Genomic DNA, 23,678 nt, shown 5'->3' on the forward strand with positions numbered 1-23,678 from the left:
CTTCTAACCACAAATTGTCCTCTTTTGTACTGGGGCTTTCCCAGCTCCTTCTCTCCATAGGCGCAGACACTACGGGAGGGTGGGAGGGCCCCAGGATGTTCTCTGAATAACAGGCCCTCTCTACAGCAGACACCCCAGGGAGCAGCACAGCCCAGCAGGCCACCCAGCCCACATGAGCACATACTACTCCCACAGAGTGTTTGTTAGAGGGCAGAGGTCTGATCCCTCAAAAAGTCTGAGCAACTATAATAAACTCAAGCTGACAGAGTTCAACTGTGATCATTTGTGCTGATAGGGAAGCCTGTTAGTAGCTGACTTTATGGAGAAACTAATGCTTCTAGCGAGGCGATGCATTCTGTCCTAGTGAATCAAGGAGAGACCTCTCTCAGTCACATTTAATAATGTTCCTTTGGGACATTTGACAACCCATCATTGATTATTTTCCTGGAGGTCTTTCTCTCCGGCTGCAGAAAGCCTTCCCACAACAAGTTCAACCTTTTGAGATACTCTATGAATCAACCTTCGGAAATAACATATTGAGGCATATCGATCAAATCGTAGATACAGGGTCCTGTGATTTAATAAGGTTATACTGAAGCACTCTTTAGTCAATCCTCAAATGAAATACAGAGATAAGTCCCAGATCAAATGTACCTTAGAGGGTCTTGAGCATGTTTCTCTTTAGTGATTGTGATGTTATGTTAAATATATGTTTCCTTGTTTCTAAATATTGTCCTTGTTGATGTTGCAAATGGAGCTGCTGTGATTCAAGAACAGACTCCATCGGACAATAAAGTATTATCGTATTGTATCGTATAGTCCCTTGTTCTCACTTGAAGCATACCAATGGCTACAAAAATGTTCATCATGTAATTCATATGTATGTCAAAGCAACCAATGTATGGTTACTGGATTATTTGCCTTCTTTTTGGCAAGGCACATTTTTGTTTAGTTGTATACAAAAGTTACTTATAATGTGCTGTGTGTTTTTTTGATTCTGTATTTGTATCCTAGATTTATCACTGTGTTGTCTTCATATTGTGAAATTTGAAAGCTAAGTTATATACTTTATAGTCATGCTAGCATGATAAACAATGTCAACATAAGCAGGGGGCATTTTAGCATGCTTTTTTGCAATTTACCCAGGGTATTATGTGCTTGAGGGAAATGCAGTTTGAAATCTGAAAATCTGTTTAGCCCCATTGAGATATCGATGTCAAAGGTAAAAATAATTAAGGTTCGTAGCTTTCAAAGAATATAACATCAGTAGTCTGTAGGTGGGAAATTTCCACATTTGACCTGGAGAAACTTACATTACTGAGAACATAACACCCTTTGAATGGTTTGTAAATGTATTATATTACGAGGATATTCAGCTGGAGATATAGGACCCTGAAAATAGATAAGTTCCCCATGCTATCATTATTTTACCATTTACCATATGCCCAGACTCACAGTGCTGCTCGCATTGTCTAGTTTAGTTTCCTTAGGATGTTAATTAATTTTACAGCACCTTTGGTCCTTCTCTTCTTTATGGCCGGAATGATTTTTGATTGAATTGCCTGTTATTTAAGATTATAATTTAGACTAGTCAGCACGTCCTCCTTCATCACATTGAAAGACGAGCCAATGCTCTTCTCCAGGTGGGGATGTTGGTTTTTAGTGATGGAGAAGCCAGCCTCTCTCCGCCTCTTCATGGCTCTGCTTAATTCTCCCAATTTTCCACCTGGAGTCATCGCCAGAAGGTGAGGGGGAACGGTATAGATTTAGATTTAGTGCTCCATTCGTCACAGTCCAACAACCCCAACAGGCCAGAGAGCTCAGAGATAGCCCTCTGAATATACACAATAAATCTATCCCGTCAAGGAGTAAAATATGGACAAACCATGTTTTTAACACTCATATGTCATGTTTCATGACTCTGGATGGACGTCTCTCCTCTGTCTGTGGCAGACAAACACTCTTCTGAACTGTCTCCCTTTACATTCCTGCAGTTTGCCAACATGTTTACCCAGTGTCACACAGCGTACTTGCCGTCGTGCTTACTTGTGTATCTAATGGCAGGGATGTTAGCCCAGAGGGTCAGCCTTATGAGGGTAATAGCCACTATCAAAACATAGGCCTTCTGGTGTCCCAGCAGGAGGTGTGGGCGGCGGGGGGTTGTATAGTCCCTGGACCCTCGTTCTGGGTTGTTTGGAGGCTGTCTGCAGCGAGCAGCAGAGAAACAGCAGCAGCAGACCTGATGGGCTCAACAGATGGAGACCTGTTATGTGTAGAGAAGCCTGGGCTGGAACAGATAAAGCACTGTCAGCACAACAGGCCTCATCCTAGGCTGGGCTAAATATGGAGGTAGATTTTGCATAATTTTGAGGTTTAAGTAAACAAGTGTAGAAATAAAAGTAAAATAAATGCAGTAAGAATGTAACTTTAGTAAAAGTATAGCTATTAGCATCAAAACACAAATATAGTAGCAAAATTAGTTCTCATTATGTAGAATGGCCCACTTCCGAATTATATAATATACTACTTTGTTGGATTATATTTATTATGTTCATGTTGTAGCTGATAAATGTAGGGCTTAAGTTTGAGTTCCTTTCTCAGATAATTTCAACATATCACAAAACAAATAAACCATGTTGTTTTCCTGGGTCAATTTTCCCACTTTTCCTTCATCTGTGCTTCTTGTAATCTCTGCAAAAATTAGATTTACTATATCTATCCATTGTTCAAGGATAGGGGATCATCTTCACTTAAAGGTTGGGCTAGTTTTAAAACTGTATGTATCGCTGGTCCGCTTTAAGTATAATAATACATTATTTATTAATGGTTTTATTATCTTTTGTATTACTAATTGACATTTTCTAAGTGAAACAATAAATTAAATGTTGGAAGACGTGGATAACGCTAAAATGTGACTTTTATGCTGTTGTGGCCACAGACTTCTTTCTATCTTTCTAGTTTTATAGACCGCATTTTAATACGAAACCATCAAACTCATCACTGTCCAGCATCTTCACTGCTGGGGATGCACAACAGGAACACTGTGGGCTGCATGAGGGTCAGTGCAGGGTCACTCTCCACATCTGGACATGTCATCAGACCTCACGATCTGCACAAAGACAGCCAATGTTCCTGCACTGGAGATAGACTGGTGTCTGAAAACATCTTATTAAAAAATATCTTCCATTGCATTCAGTCACAAACAAATGGTCATGTGTGTATGTGCTGCAAACTGTACGTACACATATTAAATGTGGTTTGGTATGGCTTACTGTCCGGGTTTGGTGTCGGGATTTCTCAAAGTCAGTGAAAGTAGATCTGGAGGTTAATGAGCATGTCAAGATCTATTACTCTCAGGTTAGAGGTCGGGTCACAGTTATCAGTGTCTGATATCTGCAGCAGCACCCTCAGCCTCTTAACTGATTTTAAGTGATTCAACAGATGTGGCTCCCACTCTTCGCTCACACATCATTTGCGAGATGTGTCTGCTCTGAAAACATTGGTTATGATGTTGTGATTCACACATGATGGAAAATTAGAAGTGTAAAGTTCTGAAGCGGCTGTTTGATTCCAGATACCCCAAACTATTGATTACAGTTTCTTGATTGATTGTCGCTCACCTGTCTTGACGAGTAAGCGGAGAGCCCTGCAACACATCCCAGATTTGCACGACGGCTCCTAATTCAATATTCTCATGTTCAGCCGTGTTCTCGCCTGTCCGTCAGACAGACTGCATGTCTGGCATGTGTGAGTGTGCTGGGCATCTCCAGTTTTACACCATGTTGTCAGATCAAAGTGGGGACTGGTGCTGGCGGGTCACAGGACGGGTGTTGCGTGTAGCAGGGCTCTCGGGTCAGGTGAGAACCATCCAGCATGGCTGTCATCAGGGCATCCCCAGGGTGTGCTCTCGCTGAATGATGGCCTCACACTGGAGCCACGGAGCCGCTCAATATCCAGAAACCAGGCTGGATCTGGACTGCATATCTAACAAGTGCTGTTTCAGTGCTTCATGCATGATGCCAGGTGACTCTGGTCTGCAGATGGAAGACATTTATAACCAGAGGTGGACAAAGTACTCAGATCTTTCACTTAAGTATGAGTAGTTATACCAAAGTGTATTGAATATTTTGTTACAAGTAAACAATCTTGCAGTTTACATTTTACTGAAGAAAAAGTACAAAGGTATTATCCTTAAAATATACTTAAATGACCAAAACTAAACATTTGAAGGAATCTATAGTCTGATGAATTATAATGAATGATGCATTTTGCATTATCATATGTCAATCACTATAGAGGATTTTATTTTATTTATTACTAATACACTGCCAAGAATAGCTTGTCTACCAAGCAATCAATACTGGTTATCTTTACCTGTATTAATATTGGATAGATCTTTTGTTGTTTTTTTAGTTTTATTAATTTGAGTATTCCAAATTACTAAAGCTATCAAATAAATGTAGTGGAGTAAAACATACAATATTGGCCCCCAAAGTGTAGTGAAGTCGAAATAAAGGACAGTAAAGTACCTCAATACCTAAAAGTGGAATGTATACAGTACGTACTTGGGTAAATGTACTGTTACTGTCCTCAACTGTGTATACACACACATACATAGCTTTAAAAAGCAGAACTTTAAATGTTAAAGACCAGAATGAATACCAGAAGCTTCAGTCCTTTATTTGCAGGCATTCTTTGAGCCTGTCTTTGAGACTCCTCTCTATTTGAAGGTAACAGGAGAAACTCAAAGCTACGCCCCACAGCAACAGTTTGTGTTGATATCGAGCAGTTCCTGTGCTGGAGGAGGAATTCACCCTGGCAGATGGCAGGGCCGAGGCCCCTGAGGCCCCAGGCAATGCTACACCCTGGGACCCGGATACCTAATCGCGCCCTGTTGAGCCTCTCACCTGCTGCTCTGCCGCTCACAATGTTATCTCATCTCCCTGACCTATTGTGGCTCCCATCGGTGATAATGACAGTATGAGACCAACGCAGCGCAGCAGCAGAGGCTGGCTCTCCCTGGAGAGAGGCAGGATCATGGGAAACCTCTGAGTAATCGATCTCTCCTCCTCGCATCCTCCGCTGGATCTAATTTCTCCATTCTTTTTGAACTGCACACTGCTACTGTGGTGTTTATGTTCGAGGAACAGATTGCTTTGATTTCAGGGCAGCTATTCTTAGAGGTGCTTGAGTAGCTGGGTTTAAAAAAAAAGTAAATTTATTAATTACATAATCTAAGTTATGTTACTTACAGTATAACGTCTGATTACCCTTTTATCACTCTTCTACAAATGTTTTAAAATGGGCAATGAAACTAAATCATCTTTATAACAATAGTGCATTTATTGCTGTCAAACTTTTATTAAATGTTCAGCATAAATGTAATCATGATTGTAACATAGCATATATTTTGTCATATTCTACGCAAAAGCTTTTTCACTGACAATAATACATACAGATAACCCTTCGGAAACCCCAAGCATTTTGAGTTTTTACTGTAATGTATATGTTTAATATGTTACTTTAACCGATTAATGTTACATTTGTTTTATATTTTATATTCTTTACTCTGTATACTTTATAGGCAAAAATGATCTCAGACAGCATAACAAATCACTGTGATGTAACATACTATGAGAAATTATATTATTTGTATGTGTTCCAATTGGTTTTTATTACCCTCAAGTGTTATTTCTCAACTGGACAACATTTCAACTCTTTGACTCTGTCTCCCCACATGAGCTCATAAACTGTAACACCATGAATCTGCTTCTTGGTTAACCACAGTTGGGTTCATTTTGAAAACACATTTCTTGCAAACCTAACCAAACCACAGTGTTGTGGAGAATCTTGTTGTTGCTGACTTCTTTCTTCTTGGTCTATACTGTTTAGATTTCTGCTCAGTCATTTTCCCTGAGAAAACACCATCCAGTCCCTGCATGTGTGGCCTTGGTTCCCACCGTCTCAGTCAGATATTGTCACATTGGCCCAGTTCTCACTGGATTATAATTAGACATTTATTGACTTATTATTCGTAACAATTAAAATGTTCTTGTTAATAGGGTTATTGATTATTATAGACGACAACAAATTAACCTGCCACGCACATTACCACTTCAGTATGTTGCTGTAAATCATTATACAAAAATGTCCCAATTTGGGATCAATAAAGTACCTCTTAACTTATGTTATCTTATACAGCAAGGGGTACTATAGGGACTTGGTATTGCACCACTTCAATCTAGTCACTTGAGGATGCATTTCAAATCTTGTTGTGCTGCTGCTGCTGCTGCAAACATAGAGGGAAGGAAGTGACGGGAGTTTCACAATGATCTGTTTCATTACCAGTTATCTATGAAGAGAAAAAGGAGTATCTTCTTGCCTCTGTGAATTACAGCTAACAAGATAACAAAAGGGATAGAGCATGCCCACTGTCTGTGCAACTTAAACTGTTTTCCCTTTGTAGTCGTACAATCACTATGTTACCAAGAGAAAGGAAATGGAGTTCTTTACACCTCAGACAAAGCAGAGAGAAACAATGTGTGTGGCGCACACAAAATCTTACAGATCTGCCTTTGTAAAGTTTTCTGTTAACTTTTCCACGCTTTTGACGTTTGGTTTGAATTTATGATTTTTTTGATTTAGGTATTTTCTGCTTTTCGTTCTCGGCAGATCCAGACACTCTAAATCAAATGTTAAGTCTAATGTTAGAAAATCAGCATATTATCATGAGAGTATTGTATATGCTACATACTTTTCCTTTTTTTGGAAAGGGCTCAACCAAATGGGGAAAATAAAATGTGCTAACCGACATCACAGCTAAAAAGTTGGATATGTCAGCAATACAAGTCAAACTGTAAGAAACTCACTACTTACTGTCCAAAGAATAGGCTGTTGATACAGAGAAGGTTGTGGATGTAAAAAGGAATCAAATAAAAAACATTTGTGATGTCTGTTTTTTAAGCTTTTTAAGACATTACAGTTGAGAGAGATTTAAAGTCACAGATCTCCATTAACAGTCTGAATACAAGACCATCTAAATGGGGTCTTTGTGTGAAAAATGGAAATGAAAAGAAATGGAGATCATGACCTACATGTCCTATGTAGAAATGATGGCCCTGGCTGACATGCCTTTTCTGCAGGCAAAACAAATCTTGCAGCAGGACCCCCTTTCTGAGAAACAGAGGGGGGAGGGGGGGGGGTTCACTGCGAGAGAAGCCAATGAAGTGACACTGCTGATAACCCTGTACCATTGTGTGTGCCTGGCTGCCAGAACATCTCTGCTTCACAGCAGTGTGTAAAACATGATGGAGATAACAGCAAATCCCAAACATTCTTCAAAAGAAAAAAAAAATCCTACATTTTCCCCCCCACTCAAGCAAATAGAAAATGCCCTTATCTTAAAATAGATTGCATCTGTATAGACCACCACAATCCAAAGAGATTGAATTCAGAGGCCTCCCAGGACTCAATTGGATTTTCAAACGTTTTTGAAAATACACTTAGTTTATAGAGAAAGAAATTATGTTTATTTATTCACAGACTCAATAGAGCCTCAATGCATTCCAGTTATGGAAAACCCTAAGGCCAATTCCCTGCATCATACACTGACAACTACACCAGCTAGGTTAGCTTTAGCCCTAATTAAACTTACACTCAATTAACAAGCTAGCATGTACCTTTCAGTTAGTAGACCTACTGTTCTGGGACACCATGCAAAACGGACACAGTACATTTGAAATAATGTATTTAACATATTGCCAATCCAACAAAATAATGTGGCAAAAAATGCCTCCAGGACCTGAAAGAAATGCTGAGTTAGGTTCCTCCTGGAGTTAGCGGGCTAGCTGACATGCTAACATCAGCAGCTTGAATAAGAACAGTCGAACCGAATGCTATCTATTCCTTGCACTTTCCTGTTGTGTATTGTTTAGAAAGCCCTAAAATAGAAACCATCATCCAATACTAAAAAACAAACCAGACCTTATCTCTTTCTTATCTTTTCTAATTAGTGTTTCACTTCAGCATGTAAAAAAGTTCTACATTTGACAAAGCCAATATCTACAATAGGAGTTTCTTTGACATTTATGTCTTTATTCAACTTTTACTAAATTGTGACATTGATTCAGAAATCAGCCTTTATCCAACCCTTTATCCGGCCTGATCTGCCACTGGAAATCCATTTATTTGACTTAGAGCTGGTTCAAACTATTTTTTATTTCTAAAGCAATAAGCTCTACACTTACATGCACACTGGATCTGTTGTAGACATAAAGGTGATTTCGATAACCTCTTGTTACATAAGCTGACCTGCCGTCCAAACACAGAAAATCAGTGTATTGCAGTAATGACAATTAACCGGTATGTGACAACCCTAATGTCACAGAGGACACTTCCCTTCCATCAAACCCATCTCTGTGATTTTTCTAAGAGCCACATCCTGCGCTCCATCAATAACAACAGAATCTTTGTTTGCTTTTCACTCATCATGTGGAAAAAATGGACTAATTTAATGACATACACATGTAAAGGAAAAAAAAATCAAAGTTGCTCTGCATCCTAGTGAGGTGGCCCCAACATAAACAGAGATCTGTGGAGCGAGAATACACTTCCTCTGCTTGCACTGGTGCACACACTTCCTGAGGGGATTGAGTGATGCATCAGATTGAACCCCGTTCTCCGTGAGGGCTGGAAGTGTTTGACTCTGATGGCCAGTGAGCCAACCAGGCAAATTCAAGCCACATGCTGATCCATGTCCTCATGTTACTGTTTGTGGAAAACAAAATGGATGTTTTATCAGCAGCTCTAGTGCATTGTTTGTCTGTCAATTGTGGTCCAGACTGGAATAGCTCAACAATACAGAAGTTCAAGGCCCTGAAGGATTGTTTCTAATGATTGATGATCCTTGATTCTTAGCGCTAACAAAATGTCAACATTTTCTTTCATGCACAAAATACCGTAACATCCGCTTAAAGCACAAACTTTGCAGACATTTATAAGTCCAAGTTGATGTAGCCTATTGGCTTTGATGATCCCCTGACTATTTCTAAAGCTCCACCATGAGGTAACATGCTTGTTTTTCATTGATATAAAAATGTTGGGTTATCTCCTGACTTTTCATCTAGTGCAGTTATTTCAATTCCACGGTGCTGTTTGCTTAAATCAAAGCAGCCAATGAAACACAGCCATGGCTCCCTTTCCCACAAAGTCTTGTGTCAAGATGATTTTCCTCTGTTATACATGATCTCAGCACTATGATGTTTGCTGAGAAACATGTCTGTCACGTTATTGTTATGGAGAAAGTGGATTATCTAGCTGTTTCTACTAATTCATTGTGTTCTACAGCTTATTTTTGATTTCCTGCTCCATGACTGAAGATTAATATCGCCGGTGGCAGCAGCCCAACTGCAACAAACACTCCACTACGAGAGTCCCTAACCTCAGCACCCTGAGAAACAGTATATCCAGTCTGAGAGGCGCAGCACTGCATAATTGGAGACACGATTGGGGAACAGTAGATATGTGTGAGTTTTAGTTGCCTGGGGGGAGTCCCACCCAGGGAGACTGGAGAGGAAACTGTGCAGATGGAGGTCAGAGTTGGGCTGCTCACATCCTACTCGCTATTTGTCCTGTTATTCCAATCCCCGCCAACATACTGACTTGATCGAAGATGCTGCTCTGGGAAAAAATATATCATAAAACGCTTTTCTACTTAAAGCTGTGCTCTGCAGTAGATCTAACAATCATCACAACCATCTTGCGAAGATAAAAGCATGAAAGGAAACATGCAGGATGTAAAGAAGAGCTGTGCAATCTGGTTATTGGGGTGAACACATAAAGCAGTAGGGCTACATTTAAAACAAATATTTGATCTCAACTGACATTTTTGATCTACAAAGCAAGTGTAACATCATTATAGGCTTGAAGACACTAAATGTTAGCCCCTGGGGAATTATTTTCAGGACTTGTATTATATTATTTCAAGGCTGCTGAATTTGGCTAGCATCATGGTTTTTATCTCCTAAATAGGCAAAGACCATCCTCTGATGTTCAATATACTTAGGACTCAGATCACAAGTGGCATCAAAACTGCGTAAGCAATGTAATAATAGACAGGTCACTTACTGACTTGCTATGAACTACATACTACATCATGCCGGCATGATGTAAGAAGTACTAAAGTATTTTGATAATACCGAAAAAAATATCCAGCAAGGTATTTGACGACATACAGAGTACGAAAACACAATCACAATGGGGTTTCTTTCATGGAGATGTGACACGTACACGTTGTCTCTATGCTCCACTTACGGGCGGACAGGTCAGGCTAACTTTGGTCGGTGAAACAGCGGAGATGACCTGGGAAATCAGGGTCTTACCGTCAATACTGCAGAGACAATGTCAGAGGAGGTGGATGACCCCTTCCTGCTAATCAGAGGGAGGAAACGACTCCTCCCTTCACCTCTGCTCGGACTTTGATGAGGTTTCCATGTTTGTGTTGGCTTATGGAGGTATGGCGATACCTGTATCCTTTCTGGCAGAAGACAGAGGATACTGGGACGTATCTTTCTAAAGAAGAGAGGAACTCCAGAGCATCAACAGTCAAGAATGTTAACCATTAACAATTTTAAATGGATTAACTTTCTGTCTGTATTGCTTGATTTATTTATGAAATAGTTGTCAATGCTTTAGTTTTCTGTTCACATTGTTTTCCCCCCATTTTTGTATTTAATAATCCATTAATAATGCTATTGTAAGCTAAGAGCGGCATTGCATTTACACAAGCAATCTGGTCCTAAATCTGTTTCCATGTCTCTCCTGTGAATGGTATGCTATTTGTCTGTCACTTTGTTCAAGAATGAAACAATCATCTATCAAGTTGGATTGCAATGACATTTTGAACAGACATTAATGTTCCCAAGAGGTTAAAACGCTGGCGGTCAAAGAAAGGGGGCCAGTCACAATACGGGGAAAGCAGTGCACATTTGTTGGAAAGTTTTTCCTAGAAGGAACTTTGGCGTTACACTTGGTTGTAAATGTAAGAAGTGACAAAAAAAGGAAGAAAGGAAGTTCAAAACCAGTATTTTCATGGCACGAAAAGCAAAAAAAGAGTAGCTTGAGAACAGGCTCATATTCTTTTAAATCCTGTGATGGATTTTCTGATATGATATGAAACTCTTTGTGTCCTTCCTTAACAATAGCGCTATAGAGAGATGACTGAGGACTTTAAGGAGTAATTTTCAAACATTATGGCCAACCATTGGCTGAAGATGCATATCTAAGTATGATTTGACCTGTGCTTTCTTCATGCAGGATGGAGTTCAAGACTTTGTCCAGAGCCCTGACCCACTTCCTTTCATCCACCTCAAATATCTTGATCGTGGGCTGTGATCCTGGTAATGTTATACAAATGTCATGCGTCACGGGAAAGGCATTTGGACTACGAGCTTTGTTGCAAAGAGGGAGCTTTGTAGAATGACAGAGATAAACAATGGTGTATATCGGACAAGGTCAGGAAGAAAAAGAAAACACCAAGACTGTTGGGCAAAGTTTTCCTGCCCACAAACTAATCTCGGAAGTTCTTCCGCACATCGCTTTGGCTGTTTGACATCTCTGTTGCAAGCTTTATTTATTACTCAAGTTATCACTTCCTTTGATGCTTTAGAAGAACAACATTCTTTATGTTGCAGTGTGGTTATTAATAATGACAGAGTTTCAAAGTGTATCACATGCCCTTTATGACCCTTCATTCAGTAAGATTTTATTTGCAAGGATAATGAAAAGTTGTAATTGTGTAAATCTCTGGGGGATACATTGTTTTTTATTAAACCAAGTTGTCACTAAGATGACTCATCATCCTGTCCAGTAGGGACTGCAGCTAGTGTATTGAATAAAACTCTCCTCACTTATAGTTGCAATAACGACACGTGCATACGGTGGCCAACAGGGGCAAATGTGTTACAACAGCCCAAACACTTTCATCAGGAGAAACACGCTGCACTTTAGAAAACAATGGAAATAAAATAAAAACACAAATGTGCCAAAACATAATATGCAAAGGAAGAAACATCTTCACCAACTTGACACACTTGACACCTTCACGGTCACTTTCACTTACGCTTTAATAAAAACGTAATGAATTATTATTATTATTCAAATATAAGTTTTATTGTTGTTTTTAACAATGTGATCACATGATTCCTTCCGATATTATTGCAGATCTGCTTTAAGCCAGGTTGTTAACACAGCTACCCTAGTCATTTCAAATAGACTAACTCTGCGAGAATGTACTTTATAGTCCCTGAATGCCAACAAGTGCTCAGGCCCAGCTGTGTGCATAGTTTTTTAGTCGCTGGTTTCCGTTGTGTTTTGTAAATGCAGTGCTTTTACCAAACGCTGCGCATGTTTCGTCAAGTTGGTGAAGATTTGTCTTCATAAGCATGTTTTTCAGAACATTTGTGTTTTCATATATACATCGTTTTTGAAAGTGCAGAGCGTTTCACTTCAAATTGTTTAGGGCCGTCGTAGCGTGTTTGCACGGGTCGGCCACCATACGAGCAGCTAACCAGAATGTGAATCCTTAAGCCACCTAAAGCGAATGGGTTATTGCCTATTTACTCCACACTGAGATAACCTGATGGAGCCAGGGTTTGATCAAAGACATCAGCAGCAAGTCACATTCCTCTGCAGCCATCACCTCAGAGGAAATGACTCACAGTCCAGCTACAGTAAACAGTGGGGACAACACGCTGTGCTTTTTATCTGCTCTTATTTCTGCTGCACCCTGCGGCTTTGAAGCTCCACAGCTGAAATCTTCCCCAGACATTAACGTTTATTTTGATAGGCTCTGTTTATTGGTAAAGATTTAGCATTGTGTTTGTGTGGGGCAGAAGAGCAGCGAGAACAAAACAATGGGATCAAGGAATGATGGGAATAGTGCCCAAATATGTTCTTAAAAATAACTATTCAACAACAGAACAATTTAGCTGTTAATCTGTAAACATGAACAGATAAAAATGTTTTTTTGTTCAAAGATGGAAGAAGTATTCAGATAACTTCGTAAAGGTACCACTGAAACAATGTAATAAATACTTACTTACTTAGAAAAAGCTTAGTGTCCCTCTATATTTTATTAATGAACAGCCTTTTCCTGTAATAGCTGCTCAAGGTGGAGCTATTTTAAAACACTTTATAAACAATGAGATAGTTTAGTTCAGTGGGTCCCAACCTAGGGGTCAGGCCCCTCAAAATGGTCACAAGATTAATTTGAGGGTTTGTGAGATTTTTTACTGGAGATCAAAGAAAAACAAAACAAAGTGCTGAAACTCAAATGTGTTTTCATCTCTGCGACTTTTCTCTAATCTTTAATATTTTGTGATCATTTGACTTCTGTTAGCCCTACAGCGTCTCTTTTATTGGTAGGAATGCTAACAACCATGAAATATCATCTGAGCCCAAACAAGATACTGATTTGTGTAACAGTTCACAAGGCAAAAAGGGTGGGGACTCTTTGACAATATCTTTGTATTTTATAAGCTTATCAAATGGGTTTTTTGTAAGATGGAATTTGTGATGAAGAGGTAGAAAGTAAGGTAGTGCACTTTGAAGGGGAAGTGGATTTTGATAAAAAAAATTTCAATGTAGGTGAATTCATGAAACAGAATAGATGCTTCGTCCAGTTAAAGTTTCTTGAACATGTTACGAACTGAAACAGAATCTGACCCAAACGCCACATTTCGTAGTTAGTCTTCTATGAGAAGCAGAATAAAGGATTGTTTTGTGGGTGATCTCAGAGCCTAAAGTCCTATTTCATGTCCTGAAGAACAGACGTCTTAGTGATGCAGCAAGCTGCCATGGAAACCAGGGTTATCTGTTGTCTTGGTTGTGTCAGGGATCCGCCCTTTTGCCCTGACCCCTTCCCTCAGTGGCGGCACACTTTCCCCGGGGGATTTCTCGCACAACATCTGCCCTGCCTCCCCCTCCCTGACCCAAGCGCTACAAAAGCCAAAGAGCCTCTGGACCGGCTTTTCTCTATAAAGGCCATCCACACACACACACACGCACGCACGCACGCACGCACGCACGCACGCACGCACGCACACACACACACACCTGCTGAGAGGGTCAGAGGTCACGATCCAGGCCTGGACACACTACTTTGTCCTGGCATCACATTCTTATGCAGCATAGCAGAGGGGACAAGCCACTCTGAAAAATCTACCAATGAAAAACAAACACTTATTGAAATATTTAAATATCTGCAGGGAACACGACTGAGGATTTTCTCAAATATAACCTACTCAGAAACACTCTCCCTTTTCCCAGGTTGTAGCGTCTAGCAACTCCGTCATGTGACTGCTAAATGTGGAGACAGAAGGAGTGGGAGTTCCCTGTGGTGTCTGTTCGGGCTCTCTGCGCTGCCGGCTGCCTCACCGGGCCCTAAAGGAATCACCCGGTCCTCATCAATCTGCCTTCACATTCCACAATATCTGACAAAGGGACCCCACTCTCTCCGTGGCAGATGGCTTCGCCTCGGGCTGTCCACGCCAAGCTCCCATTGTTTAGGCTCCGGGGCTTGATGCAGGGACCTTTGCTTCTCCTCCTTCAGTGTCACAGAAGGATACTGGGGTGCAGAAGTGAAATCAAACCCCTCTGTGTTTAGGTGAAATCAACCCAAAAAAATAATCACATTTCATCTGTGTTTTCATATAAGCAGCACTGCATGTTGCAACAGTTAAAGTTGATGTAAAAATCTATTAGGGTAAATAAATAAAGCATTTGTGCTGTGATCTCCCTGGATTACCCTGATTCCCACAGGAATACAGAAGGTAAGCGTCACCCAAGCAGGAAGCGGCAGCAACAGGCCCTCCTTTTTAGCTCTATCGTAGTGGAAGCTACATATCATATTTTTTAAGTAAAAGGTGGCGATAGCACATACATGTGCTTTCAATCCAATACCAATTCAATCCACGACAGCATCACTGCAAAAGAATAACAAAACAGGATCTAACGTTGGATTAATCAATTTTCTTTTTGATTCAAATTACCCAATTGTTTGGATACTCAAGTCAAGGTTGATCTTCCAAAGTCCAAACAACCCAATCCTTCTGAAAAGAAACCTGTTGTGGTTTTACATCAGAGAAAGCTGGGTTTGTGTGGGATTTTAAGACGCAGTTTGGTTAAAGGTCTTGTAACTGTTTTACAGCCTTTTCTTTGCAGTTTCCTAAAAGGTGGAGGTAAGTGCAGTCTTCTCCTTTTATGATGTGGCATTCCTCCTTGTACGTGCTCACTAACAGCATGGAGGAGCTTTGACCGACTCCATTCAGCAATTAACATAAAGCTGCCTCTCCATTAGAGAGCATGCAGCCTCAGCTCCTTGGGCTTTTTGTGAGGGAGCTAGCTATGTTTAACACATCTGTTGTCTCCCATGTCTGAGCAACCCACAGACAGGTCTGTTCACAGTGATCCTTTTATTCAGCTCCACAAAGACCTATAGGGGCTCCTGATAGATGGCCTTCTTTCCAATGAAAATGGCGAGCCGGATAATGAGAAGAATGAGAAACCATGCACCACTCCAGTACACCCCCAGCTCCAAGCCCCTAAACATCCTTTCTAAAAAGCTCCTTTAAACAGTCGGATTCTGAGCCTAATCACGTTGAAAGGAGAAACCGTGTTTAGCAAGCTTTATTTCCCGCTCCTAGAGCTGGTGCTTTTTTTTTTTTAAACATCTCCGCAAACTAACTGAAAATTGGTTTATGTGCGCTAACAGTTTGCAATTTCTAATCCAGTTTCCATCTAGATTCCATAGTTTGACGGAATTCCATCTAAACCTGAAGAAGAACATTGAAAATGAATGTGTGTTTCCATCCGCCACTGTAATGCAAATATTAAGCATATAGATAGAAACATTCACTTTTTTATCAAAACACCAACTTTCACGATTCAAATCACACTGCCCATCCAGAGTTCACTGGATCCTAGTTTTTATTTTGTCCTATGAGTTTTACTATTTTAATTTGTATGTTGCTCTTTAAGCATTTTTATTTTGGCAAATAAAATACATTTTTTAGTTTAAAAAAAAAAGAAGTGTTTATCGTTTTTTGAGCACAAAAAAAGAGAATATAAGCATACTGATAGTTAGTTTCAACAAAATCAAAATGTCCATAATTTGATATAAATTGTAAAAATGTTCCCTTAATTCTTTATTTTTTCAATCGTGTAAGCAAAACACAAAGTGTGTCCGCTCAACTCTGGATGATTATTTGAACATCTATAACTAATATCTCTGTTCGAAACAAAAAATGCTGGCCAAATCGTTAATGCACATTCCTAAAAACACATAGGTCTGTGCAGTGTAAGGGAGGATTAGCAACATGAGGTCAGAGTCTAGGGGAGTGGAGGGTCAGAGGATGTTTACCACAGTGCTTCAGCATCAGTGATCAGGACAGCACTCGGATGGAAAGACAATAGACAAAACAATGTCCTATTTAAAGATGGGTCACTGTTATTTATAAACCAGTGAAGAGGCCAGAGGAGGTGGGATGGACTTTGAATACAACATTTCACGCTTTAAGGTCAATTTTGATAGTTTTTTCACTGCTTCCAAATAGGATTGATCGAACATATCACAAGTTATATTTTCAGGGGATTTCATGACGTTTATTAGGTCTGCACCTCTCACTGACGACAACACTAATGCTCTTATCAGAGTAAATCCAGAGATCCGCTGCGCTCATCCATTTATCATACTAAGCTCTTATTTTGACAGCTCTAAGGGGCCCGATTGAGCTTGTTACATCGGTTAAAAACAGAGATAAGTTCATTCTGTCAAAACAGTTTCAGAGGACATTACTCTGCAGCCGGGCTGATGATATCTTAACTTCTTTGATATCAGTTGTGTTGGAGGCTTCTTCTTTTTAATCTTCCCATAAAGCATGCCTTGTCTCTTATGAAGATGCTGTCACACTGGCCTTGTTCATTTTCGGTGGTGTGCAGCCTGAGCTTTTCCTGCAGTCAGAGATATTCTCGTCATTGTCTATCTCCTTGTGAGATCCCCTTCTAAATCAAAATAGACACTTGTGGCCGGACACAAAGAGCCGCATTGTTTCTCCGTGAAAGGAGAGCATGTGCTTTGCTAATGCCGCACTTGCAGCAAACCTCCGGGACAACTTGGACATTCAGCCTTTGATTAAGGAGCACATTTATGCATGGATGACTTCCTCCAAGGTGCCTGGAGGTTGTGGGAAAGGGCCAGTGAGTAAGGCCTCAATCCAGGGGCCGGTCCTGCCTCACTGAATGGACTACAGTCTTTAATGATACTGGGCCGAGTCCAGCTGAGACAGAGAGGGAGGGTGGTAGAGCACGTGACAAAAAATACTGTTGCTATGTGTGTTTAAATAGACATGCAACCTAACTGCCAAACTTACACACACACACACACACACACACACACACACACACACACACACACACACACACACACACACACACACACACACACACACACACACACACACACACACACACACACACACACACACACACACACACACACACACACACACACACACACATACACGCTTATACAATTAGGATGTAAACTTGGGAAAAATACATTTTTATAGTAGGCTACAGGTCATCTCTCAATCAGACTGTGAACATTTTACCATCGGGAAAATTAGTTATTGGAATGGATACAACCGAAATATTGCTCATTGCAAAAATGTGGACATTTTAGATACTTTTAAGCCAATACAATGCAAAGCCTTATAGTCTCAAACTCTGTACATACATTGTTGTGAATGAACATCTGCAAGTAAATCATTCTGAACAGTGAAGCAGTGAAGTAAGCAATGCATATATACAATCTATGAGAACTCCTAAAGTGTTTTAAAAATGTGCTTTAATTAGGTTTGGAGCCAAATTATTTGAATAAATCCAAAAGCAAGAATATCACATGAATCTTAGCTTGGCTTTTCTCCTGCAGTCGATAGAGTAAAAATTCCTGATCAGCATAAAGATTCACACTAAAAGCATGTTGGCCAGACAGACTAACACAAGCTTATCAGCGAAGGGTCGGTCCTCGAGCAGGGACAGGGGGCTGATCTGGGGTCAGAGCGGTTAGTGCCCAGCCTGATCTCAGTACATCTGTGGTGATGTGAGGGCTCGGCCACAGACAGGCTCCCATTAAACTGTGTGATTAGTCTGGCGCCCGTATGGGAGCCTGCGAGGGTGGCAGGTCGGCTGCCTTCTGAAGAAGATTAAAGTCAGAGCGCAGGCAGGGAGGAGCACCTGCCATCCGTCTACTCAAAAACTGGCAGAGCATGAGATCTAACACTATCTGTGTTTGAAGTCTTCACGAAGCGCAAATGGCGCTAAATAACTTGATCATTTCTTGGCTCAGGCTCCTGAGGTGCAGCACTAATGTCCTATCTGAGAATAGTTCCGTCTGACGTGTAGATGTTGAACCTCACACCCTTCGTGGAATTTTTCCTGATATCTGTAACATGATCTGTACGTTCCGAGTCATGCCATGCAGTATTTGGGTCCCAACCTAACCTGTCATGGATGTCTCCCATGGGAAATAAAAAAGGCTTGTAAGCAGCACTAATGCTACAGTTTCCCACGGATACTACAAGGGCTAAAGAGGGCTGGAGGTCAGCTACGAATCATGTTACCAACATTATAGTGTGAAAATATACTTAAAGTTCACTCATTTTAGAAGACCCAGTATGCAGAGGTTGGAAGATTTATTTTCAATAAGTACATGATTTACATTTACAGTGTTGTCAGGAAGAAAAATGCCGACATGCTAAACCCCTATTCTTTTCATGAGCTCCTGACAGTAGAACAAGGACTCTGCTAATCCATTTAATATGAGAGGATCAGCCCAGTTGGACCCACCGCAGGAGATAAACCGCTGCTCTGAGAGAAGGAAGCTGCTCTTGTTCCCTGGCTGGAGCTGGGCCAAGCCCTCTGCCAGGAATTAATCCCAGTCACAGAAATGGATTCCCTCAACTAACCAGGTTGGACGGCCTGGGAAGACGGTGTGTGTTTGTGGATCAGTAACGATGTAGGATTTCCTGACAGGTGGTGTGTTCAATAGATGCCATGTGGCAGCTCCTGCATGGCCCATTATCCTTTAATACTGAGTCCTGCTGTAGTCATTTAACACCAGCTCCCTGATATTAATAGCAATTAACGGATCATGGATATAAATAGCAGATGTGAACCCTGGGAAAATGATGAGGGTTCACAGAAAATTCTCACGAAAGACAAGGTCGATTTTGACTTTGAGGGGCTATGTATCTGTGGATTTACAAATGAGATCCAGAAATCTATTTTTTCACACTTTGTTAGCAACACTCACAGCAGTCTACTGTAGAAAGAAGGAAACAACCGTAATGTATGAACTAGGGAACACTTATCTCAATGCTATGATAAAAGAGCAACAAACATGGTATATTAGTATTTCATTTGATCAATCTCCCTATTTACCTTCTTTGCTTCTTCCATCAATAAGTCTCATTTGGCAAGTAGAGTTTCAACACTTAACATTTACTCTGGTTATTCAGCTGCTGTGAGCTATTTGGTTGAGTTGCTTCCTACCAAACGGCTCTCTGGTAACCAATGATGCAATGAATAGGTCTAGGGTTTTAATGTGCTGCTTGATTTGAAATCAATAAAGATGTGTTGCCGTCTTGGTTCAGACTATAGAGCTTCCTTGTCATTGGTCTGTTAGCTTCAAATTCCAGTAGGCGGATCTCAATTGCTATCCTCCTCCTGTTTTGTGCCTTATACCTTATATGTAATTACATTTTAATTGATGGAAATGGATCCTTAATTATTCTGAAAGATCATATCCAGAGGCAGACAGAATTTCATTGTAAGGCAACCGAAGGGAAGATTATTCTCCAGACATTACATTGTGTAATCAACACTGACTTCTTGATTGATTGATTGATTGATTGATTGATTGATTGATTGATTGATTGATACATTTTATTTCGAACAAGTCAAATAAATAATTACAAAACAAAAAACCATGTTGCATTGGATAGTCAACAACAACAACAACAACAACAACAACAGCAACATAAACAGTCCCACATCTAGTGTTCGAAAGAGGAGTGAGAAGAAGTATAATTTATTTAATCTCACCCCCTTGTCCCTAAATGATTTATTTATAATCCATAATCTGCAATAATTATAATTCATTATTATTATTATTATTATTATTATTATTATTATTATTATTATTATTATTATTCTGCTTTACCTGTTGATTGACATACATATACACATATGTACATACACACATACATACACATACACATATATACATATATGCACATATACATATACACACCTACATACTCACACATACACATATACACATACACATTGTCAAACATCTTCCCCATCCCTGTACCTCGAGAAAAACAATTTCTCTGTTTTTCCTCTTGAACTGAATGTCTGGACATCGCTTTACTGTAGCTCCACATTCACACTGTTCCATAGGCTCACTCCACAGGCTGAGATACAAAAAGTTCTTCTGGTTGTACGGACCCTATGAATTTCAAATTGAAATTGTCTCCTTGAACTATATCCCCCCACTCGTTGAGTGAATATTTTTTGGGTGTTTCCTGGTAAAACGTTATTATTTGCCTTAAACATGATTTAAACATTACATTTGAACCATTTTGACTGCAGGAATAATTTGTTAGTGTGATCAAGGTATTTGCATTGTGAATGATTCGTATGGCTTTTTTTGGTAGAATAGATACTGCATGTATAGAACTTTTGTAGTTATTGCCCCAGACTTCAGCACAGTAATGGCGCATTTCCACTGCTGCGGGTAGCCCCGTTTAAGCGTCCTTAATCGTCCTCAAGCGGCCAGGCCAGTTTTTGGTGGCCTTTCCATATAGCGCAGCACCGGCTAGCGGGCATTTTTTCCGGGCCCATAAAATCGTGGTTCTATCAGGCCAGGGCCAGGGCTGAACAAGTGACGTCAACACTCTCGACTGCTGATTGGTCAGAGAGAATCGTCACAAGTCGCGCACGAGATCCTCCCTAGCGTCGCATATATATCTAGAAGCAAGCTTGCAGCATTTTTGTAAACGGAGGAGCTACAAAAATGGCAACGTCAAAGAAAAGCACACCGTGGTCGACCGAGGAGGTGACGACGCTCCTACATCTCATTGGGGATGATAAAATCCAGCGGGAGCTCGACGGAACAACTCGAAATGTGAAAGTGTTCCAGGATGTCTCTGCACAGATGCCCCGCCTACACTGCGTTGCTACCCCAGGTCCTAAACTGTAATGGAAATGCGCCACGGCCTCGGACGGCCAGCGAGGCAGCCCGAGGCCTGAGCGAGGACGCTTAGGGACGCTTAAACAGGGCTACCCCGCTGCAGTACAAATGTGCCATAAGTCAGATGGTAAGACTAGTGAACAGTAGAGAATGCGAAGTGATTTCTGAACTTCAAATTATAAGTTAAAACAAAAAAGTTCCCATTCACACTGTATGCATTTTAGCAAAGCACTGATGAAAGTGTGGAACTACACCACAGAAGACATGTGCAGCTGTGGATCAGTGCAGACAATGTCCCACCTACTGGAATGTGCCGATGCCCCCCGGACCGGTGCAGTCCAGAAGACCTGGCAGAACCTACCCAATCAGCTGTGGCCTGTGCCCGATACTGGCAGAACGACATCTGAGATTGCTAAGGACTCGAAGAAGAAGAAGAAGAGAAGCCTATGTTTGCACAATTACCAGAGTGTCTTCAACAATTATTCAACAACAGTGTCTTCAGCATTTGCTATATTGTCTCTGTTTCCACGTTGCAGTAAAGTCCTTTAACTGCCCTACAGTCACATCTGCTTTTCATTGTCATGGCTTCTTAATTTGTCTCGCCTTCCATGTTGCAGTATATCACCCTGCTCCCTGTAGAGCTCGATCTCTGTAAACAATAAGCCATGACTGAGCTTTGCCGCTCCGCATTACAAAAACATGAACTCAAATCCACAAGTCTTAAAACAACAAGTATACGGTTAAAATATTGTAGACTGGGAAATTAAAAGGAGGTTAATTAATCTTACTGGATGCTAATAGACCCCTGACTGCAGAGAAAAACATGCTATAAATCATAGATACAGATGGAGTATATAGTAGGGATGATGGACGGTGGTGTCACAGTATCAGAAGAGAATATTGTGATAAAAGCTCAGGGGACACCAAGCATCTCAGACATTTTCGGTCCTTTCCTGATGGGGAATGTTTTTCGGTGGTTTCCTTTAGGCCATTGGGGGAGACCGCAAAGCCCCAAGGCCCGGGAAGTGGGGAGGTCGCGGAGGGTTGGTCGTTTCTAAACAGATCGAGTAACAGGACGCTTTCAAGTGTCAGACGCCAGGGAGTCCCCTCGCCTTTATACCTGAAGTCAGCAGTAGGAATGGAGGAAACACAAAGGTCTCACTTCACTGTTCAATTTGAATGTCTTTTAAAATAAACAGATAGAAGATCATGGATGTGATCAACACGTGTTATGTCACAAAAAAAAAGGTTTTCGCAGTTTTAGCATTTAGCCTATAAACAGCAGAGATAATCCTATATAGAATAGAAAAGAATGCCCTTACAATGAAGGGATTATAATATTCTCTAAATCGGATTATCTATGCTGTTTTGTATCAAGTTAAAAAGTAAAGGTCAGGTGCTTGAATGGAACCAACGTTAGGATGATATATTTAACATTTATGTTTCAATTCTCCAGGTCATGTGATTTTTGTGCAATTCAGGTATTCATTCATCATTCACCAAAGCAAGAACAATAAATGATTTACCATAAAATGGCTCCCTGTGGTTTATTCAAACTGTGTTCTCACCAGATATTGTATAAACTGTCGAAGAGAAGACCATGCAGAGACTGTTTGGTCTGCATCAGAGATATAACCTGACTTTCACTAAGACCGAAACAAAGATGGTGAACACTCCAGGATCCTGTTCAACAGGAGTTTACATACACACGTATTTCCTCTAAGTTCTAGCTAACGTTTTTTTAAATCCTTTCATTACTATCTAGGCAGGGGAAATGTTTCTGTTAATATTTGAGATTTTTCATAAAGTAAGGGGGCATCCGGATTTGAACCGGGGACCTCTTGATCTGCAGTCAAATGCTCTACCACTGAGCTATACCCCCTTCTGAAATACTATAACCAAAAACTGAATTTGGACAAAGTAGTTGATTCCAACAAGACATTATAATTAATTTTTAACTAAACACTGATAACACTTAACCCAAAAGTCTGTTGCCACACATACATATCTGAAAAAAAAGATACATGTGTCACACTAGTGTAACCTCAGCAGTTTTCCCACTGAGCCTCTCTCTATATAATGTGTAATGGAGAGGAAATAAGGCAGAGTGAGCAAGTGAGACTGAGTGGGTGAGAGTGTGAATTTATGGGAAAGATTTTTGCTTAATTCTTAGGGCTGCATGCCTGAGCATCCCTTCCAACCGCATGCAGGAACCATACAGCTGAAGAAACGCCCCTGTCCTCTGTCTCTCTCTCTGCTCTGTCTCTCTCTCCTCTGTCCTCTCTCCATCTCTCTCTCGTCGTTCTCGGGTCTCTCCCATCTCCTCTGTCGTCGCCTCACTCTCTCTCTCTCTCCTCTCTCTCTC

At 40.6% G+C, this 23,678-nt stretch overlaps 1 non-coding gene across 1 annotated transcript; it reads right to left on the reverse strand.

Annotated features, from left to right (window-relative positions):
• Positions 1-23,123: 23,123 nt before the first annotated feature.
• trnac-gca (transfer RNA cysteine (anticodon GCA)) lies at positions 23,124-23,195 on the reverse strand. Its single transcript has one exon. It is a non-coding gene; the product is annotated as a tRNA-Cys (tRNA).
• Positions 23,196-23,678: the final 483 nt, after the last annotated feature.

The sequence above is a fragment of the Notothenia coriiceps genome, unplaced genomic scaffold (assembly GCF_000735185.1).
Source record: "Notothenia coriiceps isolate Sejong01 unplaced genomic scaffold, NC01 NC01_scaffold00037244, whole genome shotgun sequence".
Lineage (NCBI taxonomy): Eukaryota > Metazoa > Chordata > Actinopteri > Perciformes > Nototheniidae > Notothenia > Notothenia coriiceps.